At 37.6% G+C, this 7,924-nt stretch overlaps 2 pseudogenes; both read right to left on the bottom strand.

Annotated features, from left to right (window-relative positions):
* Positions 1-552: 552 nt before the first annotated feature.
* Positions 553-1,307, bottom strand: LOC149166191 (pentatricopeptide repeat-containing protein At4g30700 pseudogene; annotated as a pseudogene).
* Positions 1,308-1,340: 33 nt separating this feature from the next.
* On the bottom strand, positions 1,341-2,294 carry LOC149166192 (putative pentatricopeptide repeat-containing protein At3g23330 pseudogene; annotated as a pseudogene).
* Positions 2,295-7,924: the final 5,630 nt, after the last annotated feature.

Genomic DNA, 7,924 nt, shown 5'->3' on the forward strand with positions numbered 1-7,924 from the left:
TGCTCCATCAAAAAAGGCTCAAGGAGTATCGGGGAGCAATGGAGGCATAATTGGAATTCCAAATATATCTTCTGTATTTATTTTACTATTGTTGAATTTCCTTAGTATACTGGAATCTGTCGTGATATAGATTGTTGAATTTATTGTTACAGACCTAGCTACATTTATTTCGTTGTTTTCAGTAAGATCAATATGTCATTGAGTAATTTCTGGGTTCATATATTTGCATTCATAACAGATATCATATACTTTTATACTAAGAACTAGCATACTAAAAAATTTACCACACTTGAGTGCTAAAGATTTATAAGCAGTATAATAAACTAAAATATTAAAAGCTAACAAAATCAAATCTTCAAGAAGTGCTTAATACAATGTTCTCTGAAGAAGTTAAGGCCTGCCACCAAACATATATACTCTACGATGAAGTATCATTTTCGAAAGTAATTTATCTGATTCAGATTAATAAATAGAATCTCTCGACACAGAAGTTCTTGAAAAAATTAAGTGCATTAGCAACACAGAGCAGATATACACAAGTTTGTCATTATTTCAGCCTAGGTATAATCCATTTTTAAGTAGCATATCACCAAAAATCCCCACAAGAACACTGTCGTCCTTGAAATGATGGAAACGTTTAGTATCTCTCATAATGATTTCTCGTAAAGCAATCTTGGAAATGAACTTAGTGGCAGAATGACAGTCACCACACACTCGAAGGTTTTTAACAATTCTAATGGTTGTCCCATGATATGTGTTGATAAGCCCAAATACAATGGCCAACTTCTCACTATGGTGGAAGAGAACATGTTCCTTCTGCTCCTCTTCCACATCATGCAGCACAAAGTCTGTGTCCGGCACATATCCTGCCTCTTTCATATACCCAGACAACCTTTCCAACTCTGCAAAAATGTCCTGCATCTGTAAGTTTGATCTGTTTCCTGCCATGAAAACATAAACCCTGTTATTTACCTCAATCCAGCTGCATCCTGGCATCTTTTTTACCCCCCATCTTTCATCATTTTCCGGACATTTTCTGCATCATCCCACCTACCCGCCGCTGCATAGATGTTTGCCAGTTGCACATACGGTGACGCATTTTCAGGATCTAACTCAAAAAGTAGTTGTGCCACAGATTCTCCTAGTTCTATATTCTTATGGACCTTACAGGCACCTAGTAAAGATCTCCACACAGCTGGTCCAGGATTTATTGGCATTTTGTCAATAAAGACTTGCACCTCATCCAGATGCCCAACACGACCAAGGAGGTCAACCATGCACACATAGTGCTCAAGCTCTGGTTCCATGTGATAATTCTGACTCATGCAATGAAAATATTTCTAGCCATCCTTCACCAAGCCTCCATGGCTGCAAGCAGACAAGACACCAACAAAGGTTACATTGTCTAGCATGGTGCCAGCCTCTTTCATTTCTTCAAAGAGTAAGAGGGTCTCCCTACCATGACCATGCATTGCATATCCTAATATCATTGCATTCCATGACACCACATCACGTCTAGGCATTCTATCAAAAACCCGACGTGCATCCTTTATAGTACCACATTTGGAATACATGTCTACCAGGGCACTACCCACAAAATCATCATGATCAGATTGAAATCCATTTTTAACTATACAATTGTGGACCAACTTGCCATGTCCCAGAGCTACCAAATTGGCACATGCTGGAAGCACACCGGCAAATGTGTCCAAGTCTGGCTTCATATCAGTTGATTGCAGTTCCTGAAAAAGTGTCAATGCCTCATAGAAATGCCCACTCTATACATAACCTACAACCATTGTATTCCATGATACAATATCTCGTTCTGGCATTCCTTGAAACAGCTTCACTGCTTCATCAAGATACCCATTTTGTATATATCCAGCAATCATTGCATTTTGTATATATACACAACAAGAGGGGATTGATGACTCAAAGATGCAGAAAGCTGAGTGAATGCCTTCAACTCTCACTAGATTTTTACATGGTAGCCAACTTTAGAAGGGCTCTACAACCTTGCTATAATCACAATTTTGTAGTCCAGACTCCAGAATGCTATTTGTTGTGGCCACTTATATACAGGTCCTTGTTTTGCATCTCATAAACAACTTTAGCGCCTTCTTACCATATCCATACCCAGAGTAAGCACCGATCATAGCATTCCATGAGGCTACATTCGGTTCAAACATTCCATCGAACACTTGGCGAGCTTCGACCAAATTCCCGCACTTGGAATATAGTCCCAAAAGCTTAGTTGCTAAAACTGTATCTCCGTTGAATCCAGTTCGGATCATGTGGGCTTGGATGAATTTGGCTTCTTCCTATGCTTTCTCCATAACACACTCCTCTAGCACCCAGTCATACGTACACCACACCACTCCAATGCTCTCCTCCTGCAAAATCCGAAATGCCTCTTACAGTTTTCCTCCATGGGTGTTCATACTCTCCGCGCTTCTCCTAATGGTAAAGGTGTTGCCTTCATTGAGCCAATGTTGAACGCGCAGGTACATTCTTCGAATGGTAAAGACGCGGTTTGCAAAATTTTGAATTGAAACGCGCATTAACTCCCCGCGGCGCAGAGCTACCAAATTGGCACATGCTAGAAGCACACCGGAAAATGTGTCCAAGTCTGGCTTCATATCAGTTGATTGCAGTTCCTGAAAAAGTGTCAACGCCTCATAGAAATACCCACTCTGTACATAACCTACAACCATTGTACCCCACGATACAATATCTCGTTCTCGCATTCCTTGAAACAGCGTCACTACTTCATCAAGATACCCATTTTGTATATATCCAGCAATCATTGCATTTTGTATATATACACAACAAGAGGGGACCGATGACTCAAAGATGTAGAAAGCTGAGTGAATGCCTTCAACTCTCACTGGATTTTTACATGGTATCCAACTTTAGAAGGGCTCTACAGCCTTGTTGTAATCACAATTTTGTAGTCCAGACTCCAGAATGCTATTTGTTGTGGCCACTTATATATAGGTCCTTGTTTTGCATCTCATAAAACAACTTCAGCGCCTTCTCACCATATCCATACCCAGAGTAAGCACCGATCATAGCAGTCCATGAGGCTACATTCAGTTCAAACATTCCATCGAACACTTGGCGAGCTTCCACCAAATTCCCACACTTGGAATATAGTCCCAAAAGCTTAGTTGCTAAAACTGTATCTGCGTTGAATCTGGTTTGGATCATGTGGGCTTGGATGAATTTGGCTTCTTCCCATGCTTTCTCCAGAACACAATCCTCTAGCACCCAATCATACGTACACCACACCACTCCAATGCTCTCCTCCTGCAGAATCCGAAATGCCTCTTTCAGTTTTCCTCCCTGGGTGTTGCATACTCTCCGCACTTCTCCGAATGGTAAAGGTGTTGCCTTCATTGCGCCAATGTTGAACGCGCAGGTACATTCTCCAAATGGTAAAGACGCGGTTTGTAAAATTTTGAATTGAAATGCGCATTAACTCCCCGCGGCGCGAATTCTGTCAGACCAGCTGGAATCAAATCAGGACTTTCATGCGGAAAGGTGGTGGAGGGTGGTGGAGCTCGTGGAGGGTTGTGGAGGGCGGAGGAATTGCTAATGGCTGGAGCTGGACATTTTTCCAGGCGGCGACAAAAACCAGACAATTCCTCCGCCTTGTTAAACTACTCCATATAGATGCCTTAATGCTCAAACTGCGAGAAAAAAATAGATTTCTCTTCTCACACGGATTGCATCAGTTTTTCCTCATTTTTTTGTAACTTGGCTCCAATACCAATTTGTTGAAAAAGTGGAGGAGACAAAACATAAATTCGCACCTAAAACAATAATGGTTGGTTTTCTATTGATCACATAAAACATGATGCTTACAATGAACTCGGTGAAAGATATTTATAATTTTCCATTAGTGAATTGCCTTGAAATACATGCACATGCAACCACACATCTATCACTTAACTCGACTTGACTCAACACTCAAACACTCAATCACTTAGTTAACTCTTTATGTTTAGCCAACTTCTCATGTAAAAATAATTATCTTATTTTAACATCTATTTCACAATGAGAATGGCAGAAATGACTTTTTCTGCAACTGTTTGTGGTGTATTGTACCCCTTGACTTGCAATGGGATTTAATATCACTCTTTTGAAGTCCAACCGGAAATCACAGGCCTTTCAGGCAGGGAAATTCAAAATCTAAAATTCAAACTGGGCAATGGACATGCGTACATATGGCATCCATCAAGATTGTTTATGGAATTTAGCATCCATATATCCATCAGGATCAGCTACAATGTGTCTGCAATGTGTCATTTCGGCAAGAGCTAACCAACCTACTATCAGGCCTTTAATGCGCCCGATAGCGACCAGTCACCATACATAAGCATGCATAGATGCCCATACATTTAGAAGCATACATACATCGTGGTGGATTTGCCGTGAACTGAAATGGAATGGTGCCTGGAATTTCAAATTTCAAGTTTGCGTGCGAAATTTCTACAGCAGGTTTTTGAATAGGGATGCAATGGATTTTTATTTCATTTTCCTCCTGGACTGATTGATGAACTCCGCCTCTCGCGCATGGGTGTCGCACCTTGAGGAGAAGGCACGAGGAACCAGAAGCTCGTTCTCTTGGCAGATGAAAAGCTCCTCTCTAGTGTATGGGCAATTATCACGATGGAGAGTTACAACTATCATGTCCGAGGCAAGCTTGTGGGCACTACCTTTGCGCTATCAAATGTGATGATAAAATTGCCACAAGTCCCACCGGGATGTAAAAGGACATGCTTTTGAAAGCATTGGAGAGGACCACGTCTGGAAACAGAGCTACCATAAATGCCTGAAATTCCTCTAAATCTAACGATGTTGACTTCCCTTTGCTGAGCAGCTTTAGCTTCCTTCGGATGCGGTCCATTTTGAGCCGGGTCGGGGGCTGAGGTAGCCATTTATGCTTAATTTTGGAGGTGAAAGCATCGTTGGAAGAGGAGAGAAGGGTGTAGACACTAGTGGACGCATGTAAAAGTTGATACAAATAAGGGCCTCGGAAGGCGTATTGAGTTAAACTCATGCATTCTTGCCATGGCTGACTAAAATGAATGGCAACTTTCTAAGCTCGTTTTCCACTCTCTTGGAGGGGGGTGATCCCATTCTCTATATGATGTTGAACCCAGTTAAACAAAGAATTTGGCTCTGCTCAGTAGCGTGCACAAACTTTGTTGATTACATCTATTTAGTTGATGTGATATTTAAGTTAAACAAAGCATTCGTCTCTACTCAGTAGCGTGCACAAACTTTGTTGATTACATCTATTTAGTAGCTGTGAAATTTAAGTTAAACAGAGCATTCGTCTCTGCTCAGTAGCGTGCACAAACTTTGTTGATTACATCTATTTAGTCGCTGTGAAATTTAAGTTAAACAAAGCTTTGGGCTCTGCTCAGTAGTATGCATAAACTTTGTTGATTACATCTATTTAGTAGTTGTGAAATTTAAGTTGTTGTTTCCAGTGTGTCCTGGAAAATTCTAAGGGTTCCTTTTGTCTTGTGTTTGTTTGTAAATTTAATAGTTGCTTTGTGTCGAGCTTATGTGAATTTTTCTGGACATATTTAAATGATAGGATACTTCAAAATATTCAAATACTAGCATTTTGACAAAATTTCACATAGTGAAAGGTGAACTAATTGATGAGACATTAAAATTTCAAGTAAAGTGTTTCAGTGTGAACCCTATTTCTCTTTCATTGGCTGGCCACATTAAATTTCCAGTAAATTGTTTGAATGTGAACCATATCTCTGAGTTCCCTCACTCATTGGTTGTCAGTTGTTTCGAAGATTTAAACATTAAATAATCTTCATTTCTTTTGGAAAGAAATTCTAATGGAAAACAAAGGGTTTTTATATATCTCCAAGACTCTCATCGCTTTTGCTATATATTTAGACGTTAAAATAACAATAAATAACTTTTTGAAAAGACACTGTTTGGTGTTTACGGAGGTCGCAAGTTTCCAATTTTTTTGAACTTTGGAGTAACGAAGAGGGCAAAATCCCTTTTCCATTTCAATACAAATAGGTGAAAGATCCTTCTTTGGTGTAAATAAAAAGAAAAGGTAAAGCAGTTTCTTTTTTAAACCACATGGTAATGCGTATATCTACGTAAAAAAAATTCATATATTAATATTTTTTTAAATAATAAAAATTATGTGAATTTTTTTCAAAATATGAATGAAATACTCAAAAATGATTAATTAAATTAATTCTTTTTGGATATATATATTTTTTGAATAGTTATAAATAGATGATTGTAATTTATTATCTCTTTCATTTATAATATATATGTATCTAATAAATGATTTATTAATGAATTATATAAAAATTATTTATTAATGAAATTGATTTATTTTAATCTTAATATTATTATACTTTTTAAATTCATAAATTTTTATTGAATATTATGTATATATACAATTTTGTGAAGGAGGTCCCTACTAAGTATCGAGCTCCAAAAATTTCAGGACTCAAAATCTCACCATGAGTGAGAAAATCATTGATAGTAAAAGTCACCAAATACTATAAAGTTTATCTTATAAAAAATAAAATTAAAAAAATCCTAGAGTTCCATATATGCCTCAGTTGAATTTTGATATACAATAAGATATTTTATGACAACTCAAGGAGATCCTCAAGTAGGTGGTGTAGGTGTTGTTACTCTACTAGGAAAAGAACAAACATTAAATAAAATTTTACAGCTCTATAGACTCTTCTTTCCTTTCCAATTACAAATGGAGTTAACAAGTTTCAAGTCATGGGAGACTCCAAAACCGTGATTCATAAGAAAACAAAAAATAATCACTATGGAGAACGTTTGTGTTATCACTATCCTACCAGAAATTCAAGAAATGTGGTTTTCATTCAAACACGTCCTTTCTCTCTACCTCTTTTAGTTTCTACCATGGCCAAGAAATAGAAGTAATGGAATTTTGTAAAGAGGTCATTTTTGGAAAAAAAAAAATTATTAGAATTTTTGTTTTAGTTATTTGTATAATTATGAAAAATGCCTTCATCTTAGCTTTTTCTTTTAAGAAAGCCTATAAAAGAAAATTGAGGTAAGGCCATGTATTTAAAGGAGGTAAAGGAAAACATTTGCCATAGGTGTAAGGAGGGTTCCTATTCTCTCATGAGATATTCACTATGCAAAATTTGTATTCTCTTATGTGTGTTTTTGGGAAAAGTTTAATGGGAAATTTGATTGTATGCATGCATAGTCTAAACATTAGAATGATATAGGATTTGGGGAATGAGGTAAATTGTCCTTGCATCATTTTGGTTTTCTTTATGAGTATGCTAGCAATTTTTGTCTTACCAAGAAGCATATTCTTAAGTGAGCTTCTAGCCTTGAATTTTGGATACCCTTCAATGGATTTCAACGTCTTTATCTTTAGTCATCCATCTCTTTGGACTCACAACTCTTTGGATTCTGGAAATCATATTAATTTTTGGTATTCATTGTATTCCTAGATGCATAATGGACCATAATTGTGACTATTGTTGTGCCTCTAAGGGTAAGATTTGGAACACACCTATTATAGATTGAGGTAAGCACATACTAACCCTTCGTGCTTGGGAGATGCAATCCTAAACTTCTATTTCATGTTTGGAAATGAAAAATATGGAACTCCATGCCTCCATTATTAACCCATTGAACATCCTAGTTAAATTTATTATAGATATTCCTCCTAGATACACGTCATTTCCACCTCACCCAAATTCGATGAGTGATAGTGTAGAGGTCATGGGTTTGACCTCCTAGGTTGAATCTAATGTTAGTTCTACGCTTTCTATGTCCTTGATCCCCTGGCTTTCATAGCACAATAGGTTGAAATTTACCCTATTTTGAAGCATAACCTACCTTAGATGGTAATCTTCTCATGATT

Source organism: Pinus tabuliformis, chromosome 5_1, assembly GCF_031772625.1.
Source record: "Pinus tabuliformis cultivar Carrire ecotype Pingquan chromosome 5_1, CPIR1, whole genome shotgun sequence".
Taxonomy (NCBI): domain Eukaryota; kingdom Viridiplantae; phylum Streptophyta; class Pinopsida; order Pinales; family Pinaceae; genus Pinus; species Pinus tabuliformis.